This window comes from Rhipicephalus microplus, chromosome 9 (genome assembly GCF_043290135.1).
Source record: "Rhipicephalus microplus isolate Deutch F79 chromosome 9, USDA_Rmic, whole genome shotgun sequence".
In the NCBI taxonomy this organism is placed as follows: domain Eukaryota; kingdom Metazoa; phylum Arthropoda; class Arachnida; order Ixodida; family Ixodidae; genus Rhipicephalus; species Rhipicephalus microplus.
Genome location: NC_134708.1, coordinates 65,192,548 through 65,209,623, shown reverse-complemented (window position 1 = coordinate 65,209,623; position 17,076 = coordinate 65,192,548). Strand labels below are relative to the sequence as shown.

Sequence of the window (17,076 nt, the reverse complement as noted above, 5' to 3'; positions counted from 1 at the left end):
CGCGTGGCCGTACTCACTGGGCACAATGGCGGCGTTTTGTTATTTTTGATGTGATGCGGTGCGGCACCGTTCAGGCGGTCCAGCGGCGGTGTGCGCGTTTTCATGGGCCTCGCACCTAACTGTTGCGTACTGCAGGTGTTTGACAGCATCCATTCTTTGTGCCGCATTGTTAGCTACGCGATATTCCTCCGGTGGTGGTTGTAACCAGGTGTCTGAACTAGAAACCATGGAACGAGCGCGCGTACACGTACTTTGAATTTGCAGTGTCCGTCAAAATTATACTGAAGAGCCATCATAGAAGATAACGACTGTGCTCAAGAATTCGTTCAATGAATGCCTTGCAGGTTAGGGACAGTTATGCGGTGTTGCTTCTTATGACAACGGACGATGCATTTGCGGTCCACAGGCCCTTATTAAGACTGTAATCTAATCTTGCTTTTCATGGTCCTGTACAGTTACCGCATGCTTCTGCGCATTAAAGTTCCTGTTCTGCTTCGCTTACGATGCTCCCTCTTCACAATATTGTCTCGCTTTCCGCAATATTGTCTGTATTGTAGCAAAACTCGTTAAAATATCTACGCGCACCTGCACAAGGTAACTAGGTGCACTTCACTAGATGCGCGTGCTTGTGCATTCAGAAGCTGACAAAGCCGTTCGAACGATGTTGACCAAGTGATGTTGGTCTTTTCTCACGCATTCCTTCGGCTAACTTTCCCACCTTTCGCCCTAAGGCGATCTTGGTGTCCGTTCTCCATAGCTACAAGTGTGCGTGAATCCCACTGGAGACGTGTTCCCATGCGCTTTCAGGTGGTCTTCGCTGCTTTCGTCCTAATGAAATCATGGCCTTTGGGATACCCGTAGGAACCAGTGCGCGTCGGACAAAAGAGGGGCGAAAACAAAGAGGCCGGCGCAAACTCAACGGGCTGCCACGCACACAAGCTCCACCGACGCCGACTTTACTGGCATAATTACGGACCTCCGTGTTTATTGCAGGGAATACATTTTTTCTTTTTTTATCGTTGTGTCTAGCCCACAGCCTGGCCGAAAATTTCATAAAGCCTAAAGAGAAGCGCAAAAGGGGGAAAAAGTAATCTGAAAGAAGCTGTACAAATTTCGTTGCCTGGTTCGTCGCGTGGCAATGTCCGAAATATCATCTTTATTTTCACAAAGAACACATCAAATAAAAAAAAGCTTAACCTGCAACTTGCCGTGTTTATCGTAAACGCCGGCAGTGCAAGAGTACAACAGCCATACGCAGAGATTTCGTCAACCATATCGCGGCAAGACAGCGTGTTGAAATCCGTTCCGTTGGTTTCGGATAGCACCAGAGCACGCGGCGCGCAAGCCACGTGCTTTTTGAGACAGAGAGGGAGGGAGTCGCGCCTTCTGCTTCGCATTCATATGTAAACAAGAGAGGAGAATTTGCCTAGTTAATATGGCCGACTTCCGGCTTCATAGCGGCTTCACAACGAGTGACGTCAGGACCTCTCCTTACCTTTCCTTTCTCCGTGCACAGTGGCCTCCGAACAGCTGTGACGTCACGTGACAGAGTGGTGAGGTAATGTCACGTGACTGTGCGGTACGGAGGCGAGCGGTTCCACGCGGCGGACGGTCGCAACACACGGCAGGAGGCATGGCCTCCGAGATTTTTTGCTGGCAGGAAGCTCCGAATTGGAAAAAGAGCGACGTTCCAGGCATAGTTTTTTCAGGAGGCGTTGCCTAAACGCATGCACGTGATTTCCTCGCGACCGCAAAAAACGACAGCGGTGAGCGACAAGATTTGCTGTCGCAGAGGCCCATCCGTCACCGCCGCTTGTCGCATCACGTGTTTCTGTAAAACCAGAAAAGATCGCTTCTCGCCCGGAAGCCAGCGTGGCGATTTGTGACAACACGGCTGCGCCATTGGTCCTCACCAAGGAGGTTCAAATATATTGCTGGAATGCAAACTATAGCCAAGGAGGGAAGCCGTGCCTACGGCAAGATGGCGGCTGTGGCGGCCATTTTACTAGGGGCATGATAAACTGCCACCATACCGTTACTAATAATGAAGCGTTTCCCTTACGCTCCTTCGTCCTCGCTATAGTAAACTAGAATATTTGATCTATACTCGGCGACAACTTTTCTTGGCGCTGGAAGGAAAACTATGGAGGCGGATTGATTGATTTGTGGGGTTTAACGTCCCAAAACCACTATTTGATAATGAGAGACGCCGTAGTGGAGGGCTCCGGAAATTATGACCACCTGGGGTTCTTTAACGTGCACCCAAATCTGAGTACACGGACCTACAACATTTCTACCTCCATCGGAAATGCTGCCGCCACAGCCAGGATTTGATCCCGTGACCTGCGGGTCAGCAACCGAGAGTACCTTAGCCACTACACCACCGTGGTGGGGCAAAATGAAGATCTCACCGAGATTTGAACTCGGATCGCTGGATTTCGAGTCCAGAGTGCTAAACATTACACCATGCGACCGCCCGCTTCCAACACCGGGAATCGAACCCGGGTTTCCTGGGTGAGAGCCAGGTTTCCTAGCCACTAGACCACGCTGGATATTATGGAGGCGGAGTTTCTGACATGCAGCCCTACGTGAAGTGGTCCGCTTTGGCGCGCGTCTCGTAACGCTGTGGAAAGTGACAAGGGCACACCATCAGCGTTTGATGTAGACGCAGACGACGCTTAGCGTTTGAGGTGCACGTAAAAAGGCGGAACTTTTTCACACGTTCAAAAACGCGAAGTTACAACAGATCAATTAAAATCGCGCACGGTTCATTTCTTCAGACTTTAGGCGCCTCTCCTTTGTTTCTGAAATGTTAAATAAATGTGAGCTGGAACCACTGGAATGTAGGCGAAAAATTGCAAGGTTAGTCTTCTTTTATAAACTATACAACAATGAATCTGGTTTAAATAAAGAATTGTACATTCTGCCACCTCCTCAGCGCTCAGCAAGGTTAGATCACTCAAAAACTGTAAGACCATATGCTCCTAAAAGTAACACATTCAAGTACTTCTTTTTTGTAAGAACCATTGAAGACTGGAATTCAATGCCTTCCGACTGCGTGCACACTCCGACTTCTTCTAGTTTTGACCTCTGTGTTAGGAACCTTATGTAACCCTCTCCTGCTAGGATGGTGAAAAACTGTCTGCAGTATTCCTTAAATAAATAAATTAATCAAAAATAAATACGGAAATCTTAAAGGGGCGAGCAGCGTCTTGTCTAAAATAACTCCACGTGGAAAACAAAGGAGGAACATTTATATTTCACGTTGAAAATACGGGCGCTACTTTGGGACTACCTTCACTGGCGGTATATATGATGCACGTGATTTTGCTCCGTAGTTTTCCCTTCAGGGCCAAAAGAAGTTGTCGCGTGTATAGTTCTTGTGGCAGGTAACTGTGACAGTAGAATTAGGGAAAGCACTGTGATAGAAAAGGAGCCATTGAATGGACTTCGAACTTTGGCTAAGGTCACCTACTCTCGGCATGTTATAAAGCACAGAACGCCCCTGCCCGACTAGAGAGATACGCAACGCGTGTAGCATTTATGCTGTTGGCATACCGCATATCTTGTGGGGTGAGCGTAAGTTATCCTACAGTTCACTATACGTAAATGCATAATAAGGATTTACAGCCAGGCGACGCACAGCTACTTTTGGTATGGATGGATGCTATTGGCGAGGTCGACAGTATAGGGACAATTTGGACACCTGGAGTTGTGTAAATGAATCACACACAAAAAAATTTCACTTATCCTAGTGGGAACACACCTAATGATACCGACGCATAGAAATGGCGCGTTAAAAAGCAAATCGCTCATGTAGCAGTCACGATACAATAATTACTTTATGAAGAGCACAGTGGGAAGACAGTGTTGAGTATAAAAGATTCTCTAGTACGTGGCCGTGGCGTAGTGGGTGGCGTGTCCGCCCTTTGTTGATAATTCTCAAAATGCCGTGGGTTCGACTCCCGTTGACGGAATCTTTTTATTGCGATAGCAAATATATGCACTGCATACTCGCGGCTGGACTTTACCACTGGCATCTCCATAAAGGACCGTGTATGTATACGTATTTATATATGAAAACGCCAGAAAGAAAAAAAAAATCCGGAAAAATATTCCGGCGCTCGGAATCGAACGTCGGTTCTCGGAATTGTGAGTGCGAGGTGTTAGCCACTGAGCCACGAAAGAGCATCTCCTTCAACGTTCAAACGACAAGCTATCTATTTCTACCAATTGTCGCTGGTGATGGACATCTCGGGGGGAACTATCGTGTTTTAGCATTACCAGCGAGATAACCGGTAAGGTCGCGCTTGCCCAGTATCTTACTCTGTGTGCGAAACATCTCACGTTTGTGATTGTGGCCCTACAGAAGGCTGGTAGTTCCTGTTGCGCTCCGATGGCATACCACAAACGTGACTAAACGCGAAGGTGTTGATATCAGCAGTGAAGTTCCAGTGACTCGCTTAAGAATGCCCGAAACAGACAACCACCTGGCATGGTTGGTGTACAGTACATCGTAAGTAAACTGCATGCACTGGCAGTTCTCGTCGGAGTTCATGAGTTCTGAAAAATTGATTATGATGCACTATGTTTGAACAAGACCGGAGTTCATTCTTTCACTACGAGTGAACCGATCACTCGAGATTTTGTCTAGTACGAGGCTGCTCCTATTCGCGCCAGCGTGAGTGCTACAAACATAAATGCACGCACTATATAAAAACAGTGCATTGCATATCTATGCTGTGCGCTGAAATATTCTCTACAGTTTTGAATCTGTCGACGTCAAGGGAAATGACGGCTGCACGCAGGTACACAAGAGAAGACACCTTGCCGTAACGCTATCGTTTCAGGGAGCAGAACGACGAAATCTATGACAAAAAAAAAGGATAACATTACGTTGTTTTGCGCGTATTTCAATTTTCTAGCACATATATGCAGTGAACAAGTTACTTCTATGTGATTAGGTATTCTCTGATTACAGGTGCGTTTTCGATTGAGATCAAGTGCACCTTTTTCAACAATGATTGCCTTGCCCTGGCAGATTCCGTAATAAAACCTGTATAATTGAATTACTTTATTGCCATCAAATGTCACAATGCAACTGTAAAGCGAAGCAAAGTAGCGAGAAAGCGTGCCCGAAATATAACACGCGCGCAAATGTGTTGCCAACGGGCACCATAACTTAAGAAAAAAAAACAAAAAAAACTTACTGCGTATCGCACGCATGCATGAATGCGTGCACTAAAGTAAAAAAAAAATGTTTACTTAGACCTTTTTACTTAGAAAAATGTTTACTTAGATCACAGCGTCAGGGCATCTTGACATAGAGCTTAACATCAAAACCATCCGCATAGGCATGCAGTCAGAAACATCTACAGTAGAAAAATATTCGCTCAGCAAATTAAGCGAAACCAGAATGCAATTATAAATGTAGAAAAGCATGCTGCGTATACCTCTCATTCCTCGTTGTAAGCGGTGCCGTCCTTGACTTGTGAAACGTACTTCGCCCCGACGAGGAATATGCCATCTGCTAACAGAGATTAACGATCTCTTTTCCAATCGGGTGGCTCATCGCAATAATGCGTTTAGGAAGACTAGTGCATTCCGTGGTGCGACGAGAGGCCGTTGCTCCAAATGGTCGCTGCACCTGTCGTTTACTGCATTTTACTGCGATTAATTTACGTTTACTTGTTCTCTTCCCGAGCATACGCACGGTGAAGAGGGGGAGGGGGAGGAGTCTCATGACTTTTATATACATGTACCCAATCTGCACAAAGTACCGCCGCAGTCACGCCACAAAGGAAAGCTGATGCCTGTGCCCCCACTCCAGTCGTGTCACCGTGCACCCCCCTTCCCCCCCTCCTCGAAAAAATTTCTGGCTACGCCCCTGAAGCAAAGTAACAACTGAAACGATTCTTCGCGTTCATCAGTGCATGTGAGTACGTTTCGTGCGTCATTTGTGCGTGAGAAACCCGGGGCACGTTTCGCTGTCCTTGCCATTCTGCGCGTGACCTTCCAATTTCTTGCTATCTCGTTCATTGCTTCGCCTTTGTGGCGCAGATCTATCTATCTATCTATCTATCTATCTATCTATCTATCTATCTATCTATCTATCTATCTATCTATCTATCTATCTATCTATCTATCTATCTATCTATCTATCTATCTATCTATCTATCTATCTATCTATCTATCTATCTATCTATCTATCTATCTATCTATCTATCTATCTATCTATCTATCTATCTATCCATCCATCCATCCATCTATCTATCTATCTATCTATCTATCTATCTATCTATCTATCTATCTATCTATCTATCTATCTATCTATCTATCTATCTATCTATCTATCTATCTATCTATCTATCTATCTATCTATCTATCTATCTATCTATCTATCTATCTATCTATCTATCTATCTATCTATCTATCTATCTATCTATCTATCTATCTATCTAGCCGCTTTCGAGTTTTCGCTTTCCTGGCCGTTTCGATTATGGTATCAATACCAAACTTGGTATGCCATTACATAACTGTAGGACGAGCATAACTGAGTAGTCATAATATGAAAATTATCACATGTATGTCGTGAATGTCATGATTTACATTTCATGGTCTTGTTGCTCTTGCGGTAGTGTTATTCACACGGCATATTGCAACACTGTTATATTATGACATGACTGCATGACCAACACAAGCGACAAACCCTAAAATAAAAATCATTACATGCGTGTGATGTAACAACATGACTACAGGCCACACTTACGATGCGCTCATGGCTGTTTCGCTAGCTTCACTTACACCAAATTTGGTATTATTGGGCGCCAATGTATGGCGTAGGTATGTGACTGGTGCAATTATGATAATCATCAGGTGCGTGTCATTTAACAACATGACTACATGCCACGCTCATGATCCGTTCGCGGCCATTTCACTAGCTTCACATATGACAAACTTGGTATAACGTCACTTGAAAGGGTGACGAAGTTATGTGACTGGTGTAAGCATGATAATCATGAGATGCGTGTCATGTAAGAACGTGACTATACGCCACAGTCAAGGCGTCAGTACACTTCGCCGTGACCCGGTGCGTGTGCGCGCCGGCGTTCGTTTCGTGGCGTTACGACGGCGATTTCACGCCAGGCGCCGATATGCTTGCCATATGTACTCGCAGGCGCGTGCCACGCTGCGTTGCTTTCGCGCATGCACGTTTGAGCGCACCCGGCGTTTTTCCATCACGAAGAGAGGCACGTGCACACAGTGCTGTCTGGGTAGAGTGGGGTAACGTCATCAGCGCGAAATGCTGCATGTTGCATTTTGCGCTGGTTGCTGCCGGACCGCGCCGACGCGCGCTGGTCGCTCGCGTTTTGTTAGCGTAGCGTCGCTGTACCCAGCGTGCGGGATCGTTAACGTTACGTCGGAGTATATTGGGCCATTCATGATGCGCTCGTGGCCGTTTGGCTAACATCAGATATCAAATTTGGTATCACGTGACCTGAAGACACGACGAAGGTAAATTACACGTCCAAACATGATAATCATGGCATGCGTGTCATGTAAAACTTGACTACATGCTACGCTCATAGCCCGTTCATGGCCGTTTCGCTTGCGCTACAGATGCCAAATTTGGTATTGCCTGACGTGAATGAATGAAGAAGGTAAATGACACGTCTAAACATGATAATCATGGCAGGCGTGTCATGTAAAACTTGACTACATGCTACGCTCATAGCCCGTTCGCGGCCGTTTCGCTTGCGCTATACATATACCAAATTTGGTATCAAGTGACGTGAATATTGCCCTGACGCGGTGTTCTAGTGGCCAAGGTACTCGGCTGCTGACCCGCAGGTCGCGGGATCGAATCCTGGCGGCGACGGCTGCATTTTCGAAGGAGGCGGAAATGTTGTAGGCCCGTGTGCTCAGAGTTGGGTGCACGTTAAAGAACCCCAGGTGGTCGAAATTTCCGGAGCCCTTCACTACAGCGTCTCTCATAATCATGTAGTGGTTTCGGGACGTTAAACGCCACATATAAATCATCAATCAAGGGACGTGAATAGATGACGAAAGTAAATGACACGTTCAGATATATTAATCATTCATGACATGGAAGTCACGTACGGCACAATTTACTTCAGCCTCGTAACGTTGTGTTTATGTTAAAGTGACATATCAACCTTCCTCATTCGTGCTTCGCATATCATTGATTCCCACTGCACGTGGGATCTGCCTTTTTTTTTTTGTAATTTTGCTCAGTGTGGTTGCAGACACCGGTGGCGGCAGTAGCGGCGGTGGCGGCAACGGACAACTACAGCGCTGCGAGAGACCCGGGTTATTATCTCATAACAGCTTTCGTTGTAGTATTACTGGTTTGAGCCCGCGGTGTCGTATTTTTTGTGGCTGTGAATTGCAACCTCCAGTGTTCCAAAATACATAACGTTTGTCCCACCTGGGTATATACACTCTGCGGCGAATATTGAAATTCGACAATATTGCGAGTCCTTGTGAAAGTGGCGTTTTATGCCAATCCATGCATAGTGAGCTGTGACAACTCTGCGCGACACGCGAGCAGGCGTCTGGACCTCTCCTGTGCACATTAGTTCCTGTCAAGCAAAGCCAACTCACCCGGCAACACGGACATGTATTCTGACAGGCTGGTTGACAGCATCGCATTCTGTTGTCCGCCACCTTTTCGTGGCCAATGAAAATAGCAGTTTTCCGTACGACGCGGTGTAGCAGTGATTACAGCGATCAGCTGCTGACCCGAAAGGTCGTGGGTTCGGTGGTGGCCTAGTGGTCTCACTTCTATGGAGGCGAAGTGCTAGAAGCCCGTGTACTGCACGGAATGTGCTGGGCGTTCAACAGCACCAGACAGTCGAAATTTCCGGATGCCTCCACTACGGCGTCTCTCAAAGTGATATCGAAGTGTTGGGACGTAAAACCTCAGCTATTGTTGTTATTAGAGTCGTGCTTTTCGCCGGTCAAAGCGATGCTTTGGCCACTTGCGAGAACGTGAGTGAATTTTTATATAGCATCTCGTTCCTCGACCGGATTCCTGCACATCAGACACTGGCAAAGGCGGCGGAAGTCAAGCACCGTATAGGTTCGTACGCACTTACAAAATAGAATTACGGAACACGGACCCGCGATTGATTAGGAAGGAACTTAGGACAGCGCGTGTCCAGCCAAGTCCGGCTGACGGTCGACTATTCATCCGCGGAAACTCGTCTCTGTTTTCGTTGCCATATATTACGCGGAGTTGCTGCAGCAACGTTTTAAGCGGCTACGCTTTTCAAGGCACACCGGAGAGCAGTTGGCGTGCTGACTTGCACAAGGCGGTCTCTCCTTCGCTCGGCTGCGTCGGCGCTCTTGACCTGCTTGGGCCGAGACATGGCTGCCGAGTCACGGGCGGCGACTACTCGCTACGAACTGAAAGGGAACTCAGGCGGCGAGGGGGGAGGGGGGCAGTCTTCCTGGCGCGACGGTTCTTCTTCATCCAAGGACTCGGCCCTGACAAGGGCAGCATGCGGCGGCGCGCGTTGCGTCCACCACCATTTCTTAGCCCGTGTATATCCATACGCATTTTCAACGCCTTCCTCCGTCACTCTCTTCCGCTTCCTCTTCGGTTGATCTGTGTTTTCTGCCATGCGTTTTCGGTACGCAACGTTGTCACGGCTGAGCACTGCCATTTGGACATGGATCAAATGGATCTTGTGGCCCTGCCTATCATTACACTTGGAGGCGGTGGGGACAGACCTGTGTTTTGAACAGGATGTATGAAGCGTACTTCACAAACGATTCAATGTGCCTCAAACGCTGACGCGTTTAGCGCTTGAACTCTCCCAATGACGCCATCCTGAGCAACTCCAGCGGAAGTTTCGTCACACGAGAAGTCAGTCTCCATGCCAATGTTGCTCTTTTATGTGGACTCTGATAGAACAGCTCAGATTTTGCTACTACGAAGTAGGTTTCATGCACTTTGCATCCGTATACCTGCTGATTTTCTAAGACGAAAAAAAAAACAAGTCGGAGATTTTCTTACATTTACCGTTTAGTTGACTTACATTCACATTATATTTTAGTGGGTGTGTATTTCTATAATTGTTGCTAAGAGCCGCATCAATCCTAAAAATTAAGGTATTTGAAATCGTGTTGTCATTTGCGAGAGCGGGTCTGGTTTTGCAGCTTATCTACTTGAAGATGCCTAATGCTACACGGCGTATTGTATGACTGCTACATGTGATGTATGTCTGAATGAAGACGATGGAATGAATCCGGCACTTAGTGTATAGTTAGGGAGCATTGAGGCCATAATAAAGAGTTAATATTCCAGTGGGCAATTAAATATTCCTGATGAGTATAATTCTAATAAATTGACTTGCCACCGTGGAGCGAGGGCCAGTTTACGTCGCGAGCGGTGGTGTCTCGTATACCAGAATATGGCACGTGGTGTGCCTATAAATCGGGTTCTGCAAAGACTCGCATCATTCTGTGATCTTTCAGGAAGTTCGTTCCCAGCACTGTTGGCTGGGGCTTTTCAAATTACCGATCCTTCATTTCCACAGCTGCCCCTTACGTGCGAGTGAAGTACATACGTACCACGCAATGTGGACATATTGTACAAAGTCGGGATGGTATGGTTTTCTACTGCAAGTTGGCATTCTCTACAGCATCGCCACCAGCTATGACCACTGATTACACAATAACAAGCTCCGAAAAGACACTGCTTCAATTTGTACACACCACACAACTCGTTCCCACGTGTTGCACAATACCAATAAAAAGCAATGCCTGAAGGGTAACTACATCGCAATAAAAAATTTCTATAACAGCAGTGCTTCACCCTCAAGATGGACTGGCCAATGACCAGTGCTGGTGACACCGTATCCAAGGCGACCTTTTCTTATCATATGGAAGCCTGGTCGAAAGCTTTAGGGAGGTTGCCTGTGGCCCCCTATTTGAGGAGTTCAAGCAGTGTGTAACATATTATAATTGTATGCACTCGTCTAATTGTGTGCGGACATTGCTGAAATAAAGGATCGTTTTTTTCATTGCTTTAGTTGATGGCAAATTTTCATTCATTCATCCATCCATCCTTTGTTTCTTTCTGTACACAAAAAAATGGTGCAATGGAAAAAGGCTTTCAAGCCTGGAAAATGGCCTTTGCTTTAAACGCAGTGAGGCGTGAAGAACAATGAACAGTTTGCAATGACAAATACTAGTAACAAGAAAGAAATATGAAAAAAGATACATGCGTAGAGTAATGCTATGCATATGGTAACAATAAAGCAGTATTATTTATATGCATATGTGCACAACATTTCTACCATTAAACATGCTTGTACAACACTATAGATGGGAGTGATCATAGACTATAAATAAAGCCCAGGAAACGAATGAACAAGGATGTTATGAGGAAAAACTACAAAGATACGTTCAGTAATAGCTGCATGGTATCGTATTTGCACACACAGGAACGCAATAGAATAACATGCCGGAACAGACGATCGCGCACTATATACGACACAATCTTCTGTCCGTTTTTTTTCTTTCTCAAGTTTGGCTACAATATTCATCGCTGACGTCCTTCGCTATCACTGCTTCATTAATTTGCGCCGCAGCATATTCTCCTCTATCCCAATAAGTTAATGAATGACCCTTGACGATACCACCACACACCGCGAAATCTTCGAAGGCAAGGACCAGGGCCGCTTTGGTTCCTAGACTTCTCGAAGAAGCTTTTTTTGCTTCTTTCTGAAATCGTGGGCTGGCGTTCAGCTCGCGCAGACGAGGTTTTCGAAGAACGCCTAATTGAGTTTCTCGAGTGCATTAATTGGACGGCTGTCTGGCTCCCAGTTATAACGCGTGCTCTCTGCGTGACTCGTCGTGAGGTCATTCTTGCGTAGCGGGCGCGCTACAGGTACACACGCACACCTTGCTCGTCACTGCGCGCTCAAAACGCGTGTCCCTCCCGAAGAAGGAGCAAGTTCCCACCACGAACGTCGACGGTAAACGCTCCGAGGTCTTTAATTTCTCATTTGTCGATCTACACGCACACAAAGCATCCGCTGTATTTAGCACCACCTTGTGCATAAGTGCTTGTTGTGCAATTAATAACGTCGGGGGGGGGGGGGGATTGGACGTGCTTGGCATGGAACGTTCCCGTGTCTTGCGTGCAATGCTGTGCTCCTGATATACGAACTTAGCGTTTCTCAGGGACTCCGGATGTTTCCTGCGTGGAAATGCTGATAAAACGTCAGCAGCGACGAGAATGAAAACGTGGGAGAGAACGTGGACGTCCATGATAGTGAAAAAGAACAACGAGTCTTTCGGGGCAGAAATACGAGGCCCTGAAATGAAAGCCTTGGAGAAAAGACCGTTTTATTGTACAAGCTTGAGGCGGCGAGCTGCCTTCATACACCACAGCCCTTACTGCTTTCACGTGTGGGGTAAAGTGAACGATCTGCAGCTTTGTATAGGTGCGAAGAGTTCCGAAGGTTTATCGAATGCAGACTACGTTGGCCTAGAGAGTGTAAGGTGCGTTTAAAGCTTGGTGCGCTTAGCATAAACGGATGGCGGTGCCAGTGGCTTTAAAATAACGCCAGGACTGCGTGGTATAGGCGCGGCACAGTCACAGCAAAAGCTAGAAGAACTGCCTTTCAGAGCCTTTTCAAAACACTCATTGGGTAACTACTCCAAGCACACTTGCTTCCCACTAGGGTGTTAATAATAAACTTTTGGGTAGTAGGCCGGCATTCACTATGCTATTTTTCGTCATTCTTCTGAGAAGCCTGGTATCCGCTAAAAACTTGCTAGGAATTTTGTGCCAATTGTCCATGGAGTGGCTCACGACTATGAGGAATCATGGTATGAAGTGGGTATGCGCCAAAGTTAATAGGTGAACAAGAGCAAGCTTTTTTGATAGTTCGAAGCATAGCACGGCCCACTCATTACGCTATTCGCATTGTGCGATGACTGGCTGTTTTTTCGCTGTTGTAAAACGCTTTATAAGTCGTATTAACGCGATTACTTACCGACATCAAACCTGCCTAAGGCAAGTTTGACAAGTCACAAGCACCGGTGTAGCTCAGTGGTAGAATACTGGGCTGGCACTTAACGGATCCGGGTTTGAGCTTCACTGTGCCATTGGTGGTAGATCATGCCTGCCTAAGGTAAGTTTGACAACAAGTTACAACCACTGGCGTAACTCAGTGATGAATTATTTGGCTGGCACGCAGCGGACCCGGGTTCAAGCCCCAGTGTGCCATTGGTGCAAAGTTTTTTAAAATTTCGCGCGATGTGGTTACGGACACCGGCGGCGGCGGCGGACACAACAACTGCGCGTGAACCGAAAAGGGATCTCACAACAGCTTTCTCTGTAAAACTCCGTTGTGGTGCCGTGACACTGACACTCGGTGAACTGCCCATGGAATGAATCGGTAGTTAGTGCTGGTTAGGCCACGATCATGGTGTTCGGATTGATTATTTCTTGAGCAAATAATTTGTCAACTGTGTTATTTTAATGATTCATTCACCGGTACATGTGGCCATCCGGTTCATTCATTAATTCATTCATTCATTCATTCATTCATTCATTCAGTGATTCATTGATTGATATATTGATTCATTCATTCATTCGATTGTTGGTTCACTTGTTTCTTCCTTCTTTCGTTATCATTATCCACATTAATTCAAACCTGCAATCGCGTGTGACATTTCAATTTTGTTTTTATTTATCTCCCTCGCTCGACCTGCTTCTGCTTCATTATTAAGTGTGCACCCTCTTCCAGTGCTTACTACCGCACCCAGAGTTGAATGGGCATCCAGACATCATAAACTGCAAGTCAGACCAACCAGCACTGTTGGGCAGTGAGTGAGCTTAACAATAGCCGATTCATTTTGCGACGAGTGTGCTGGGTGTGAGATTAGACTCGATGTACAAGGTATGTCTCTGAATAAGTTTGTGGGATGCTCAGAAAGAAGTTATTTCGGGGAGTTCACGCTCGAAAACAACGCCATGATTACGAAGTGTGATAGCGGGAGACTCAAAATGAGTGGACAGCTTTTGAATAGCGTTACGTAACGTTCTGCGTTATACGCTTACCTCTTGGGTGGTCACGTTATATTTCAAATACAACATACACACCCAAAGATCGCAAACACTACAACCTCTATCCTAACGCTTTCTGGTTTTCATCACGTATACTGTATTTCAACGTATACAGTCGCACTCTGACTTGAGCCACCCTGCAGAGCGCGTGGAGTTCAATGATTTTGCTTGACCGTCACTGGCCCTTATATTCATTACTAAACGTGCTTGTCTCACTTGGGTATGATCCCAAATAAGAAAAATTAGTCGTAGAAATAAAACAAGTTGAAGCCATGGGCAGTCATTAAACTTGCGAGGTCATGCGCCTCCGTGTGGCAAGTCATATCGAGTGCGCTTGTACACCGAAATGTGGGGCTACAGTTAAACCCCTCAATAACGAAATCTCTGAGGAACCGAATTGTTTCGGCAACGAAGATATCCAATGTCTCCTGTGGACGTTCATAGAGTTTAAGGCATGTGTACTGAGGCTGCTTCAAAGAAACCGGCTTTGCGACCTTTGCGCCATGCCTAGGCAGCGTTTTCGGAGACAGAAGCGTGCGTTTGTGTGTTAAGAAACAAGTGAGTAACGATTTAGAGTATGCCCGGCCGCGGTGGTCTAGTGGCTAAGGTACTGGGCTGCTGACCCGCAGGTCGTGGGTTCAGTTCCCGGCTGTGGCGGCTGCATTTCCGATGGATGCGGAAATGTTGTAGGCCCGTGTGCTCAGATATGGGTGCACGTTAAAGAACCCCAGGTGGTCGAAATCTCCGGAGCCCACCACTACGGCGTTTCTCATGATCATATGGTGGTCCAAAAGTTAACACGGGTATACTGTACGTGCAGTCACACATATGCAAATGAGGATGATAGATGTGCTTCTACGCCTTAGATTTTATCCTGTGTAACTCCTTCACCGCCAGGAACGTGCCTACTCTCTACGCGTTTTGTTACTATTTACTTTTTTATTATAAGTCATATTCGTGATCCTTCGATGCTTCGACCGCGCAGACTTGTAGATCAGCTGAGACGATTGCCGCGCAAGTGCAATTTCCGCAAAAACCTTTCGCCCATCCGCTCCGTATGCCTTTGGCACCGATCTGACTCACCTCTCGAACCCGCGATTTCGTCACCTCTCATCGGGGGGGGGGGGGGGGGGGGGTTATTCACCATAATTGGCCACCTCGATCGCGGCACGCGCCGAATAAGGCGATTACGGGTGCCGGCGAGGAAGCTTTGGTGGTATCCGCCTGCACAGGGCACTTAGATGTTCTGTGCAGTCTTAGCGATAAATCTGTGAATACGAACTCCAAACTACGGAAAGCTCGAGCTACGAACCACAAAGCGAAGAAGGAACTGCTCGAATTTATGCGGTCAACTTGCCTCGCTAAATGACCAGGACACTCTCACGTCGGAGTATCTGCACGTGTGTTGTTCTGTTTTTTTTTTTATAGTTTTCACTTTTTTTTCTTCCTTGCCTTTCTATCCGTCTTACTCCTTCACCAGTACAGGGTTGGATATCGATTTTTTTTTTTACGATTAGCTAGTATGACTTTCACTTTACCTATCTCTCACTCTTCCCCTGTGGATGAAAGCTGATGAAGAGACTAGTTTTGCCACGTTCTATCGAGCTAACAAGCAAATGATATTACCAATAAAAAAAAGAAATATTTCCTTCGCGAAGAAGCCCAGAAGAAGCGGAATTATAATGACTGCTCTCGTTTTTGTAGATATTTTTGATTTGCAACAAAAAAAAAGTCACTCAAATGACAATGTGAGCTGAAGAAATCGGTTCGTTAATTTTGTTCAGTGAAAGTATGCGTAACCATCAACGAAAGCATATATTTAGTTTTTAACATTGTCTAACGGGCTTATAGTCACCTATAGGTTGAATGCGTGTTTGTAAGTGCTTGTTGAATGCTGTTTGTTTATTACTGTTGTTGCTTGTTGATACTGTTGTGGGTGCTTGTTGATTACTGTCGATCAACAAGCAAGGGATTACTGTCGATCAACAACCTTGTTTGTTGATTCACCGAACTACTCAAATCAATCGACAAGCGCGCTATCAGTGAACGACAAACGCGCTATTTGTTCACGGGGGTGATCACTGAGCAAGTTGAAAATTAGGCCTAGTTGGTGAAGACTTATTATGGCTTAGAGCTCCAATCACCGCAACATAAACTAGAAGACAGGTGACAAAGGTTTGATGCGCTGTGTACAATTTCGATCAAATGAAAGGGCCAACTCAGTGAGGAGGTGTTCCGCTCATATGTTATACATGTTGCTGTTTCCAAATACAAAATTAAGTTGAAAGTCAGCGCTGTCCCTCCTACTAGGAGAGACACAGTACAACACCCGGACTGAGTCTACGTCCGGGTGTTTCGTGCTGTGACCCATAGTTATGATCCCTAATATGACCATATTGGCTAGAAAGATGCAAGTAAGCTTTAAAAATTACGGCAAGCATCTCGTAAATTCTGTGATTAGAAACAAATGTTTAACGATTTCGAGTGCTTCGTACTCAACTATGGAAGATCACTGAGCCGTCCCACTAAACGATTTGGTACTCTACAATGAGAGAGCATAAAGCCTTTCTCAATGGCTTGGCAAAAAAAAAAAAAAGCCCGCATCCGCTCAATATGAGCGAAACAGAGAAACTGTCAACTTTATACATGACCTGGCCAGCGGCTTATGGAAACAGCGCTGAAAGGGCAGTTTTTTTTTTCTGGAAACATGCACTAACCATCACGTTTACTGTTCAACCTGGCTGTCTTTCTGAAGCAGAAGCCAAGTTATATGATGGATTGTGAATTAAAACACAACATGCATTACTTGCAGACTTGCAGACATTTATTTGCAAAGGAGCAAAGTGAGAATTTAAAACTTGTCCTAGCCCGATTGAATAATGGCGCGGAACGGTTGTGCGAGCACTTTATTAAAAAGTATCGGTTAATTTTGATTGGTTAATTTCTTGCTCTTCTAATTTTGAATT

At 46.0% G+C, this 17,076-nt stretch overlaps 1 protein-coding gene and 2 non-coding genes across 3 annotated transcripts in view; 1 reads left to right on the top strand and 2 right to left on the bottom strand.

The window, feature by feature from the left end:
* Positions 1–17,076, top strand: part of LOC142771850 (major facilitator superfamily domain-containing protein 4A-like) — a 421,560-nt gene that overhangs the window by 300,504 nt on the left and 103,980 nt on the right. The gene's annotated exons all lie outside the window — the stretch shown is intronic.
* TRNAS-CGA (transfer RNA serine (anticodon CGA)) lies at positions 2,403–2,474 on the bottom strand. The gene has a single exon. It is a non-coding gene; the product is annotated as a tRNA-Ser (tRNA).
* TRNAE-CUC (transfer RNA glutamic acid (anticodon CUC)) lies at positions 2,481–2,552 on the bottom strand. Its single transcript has one exon. It is a non-coding gene; the product is annotated as a tRNA-Glu (tRNA).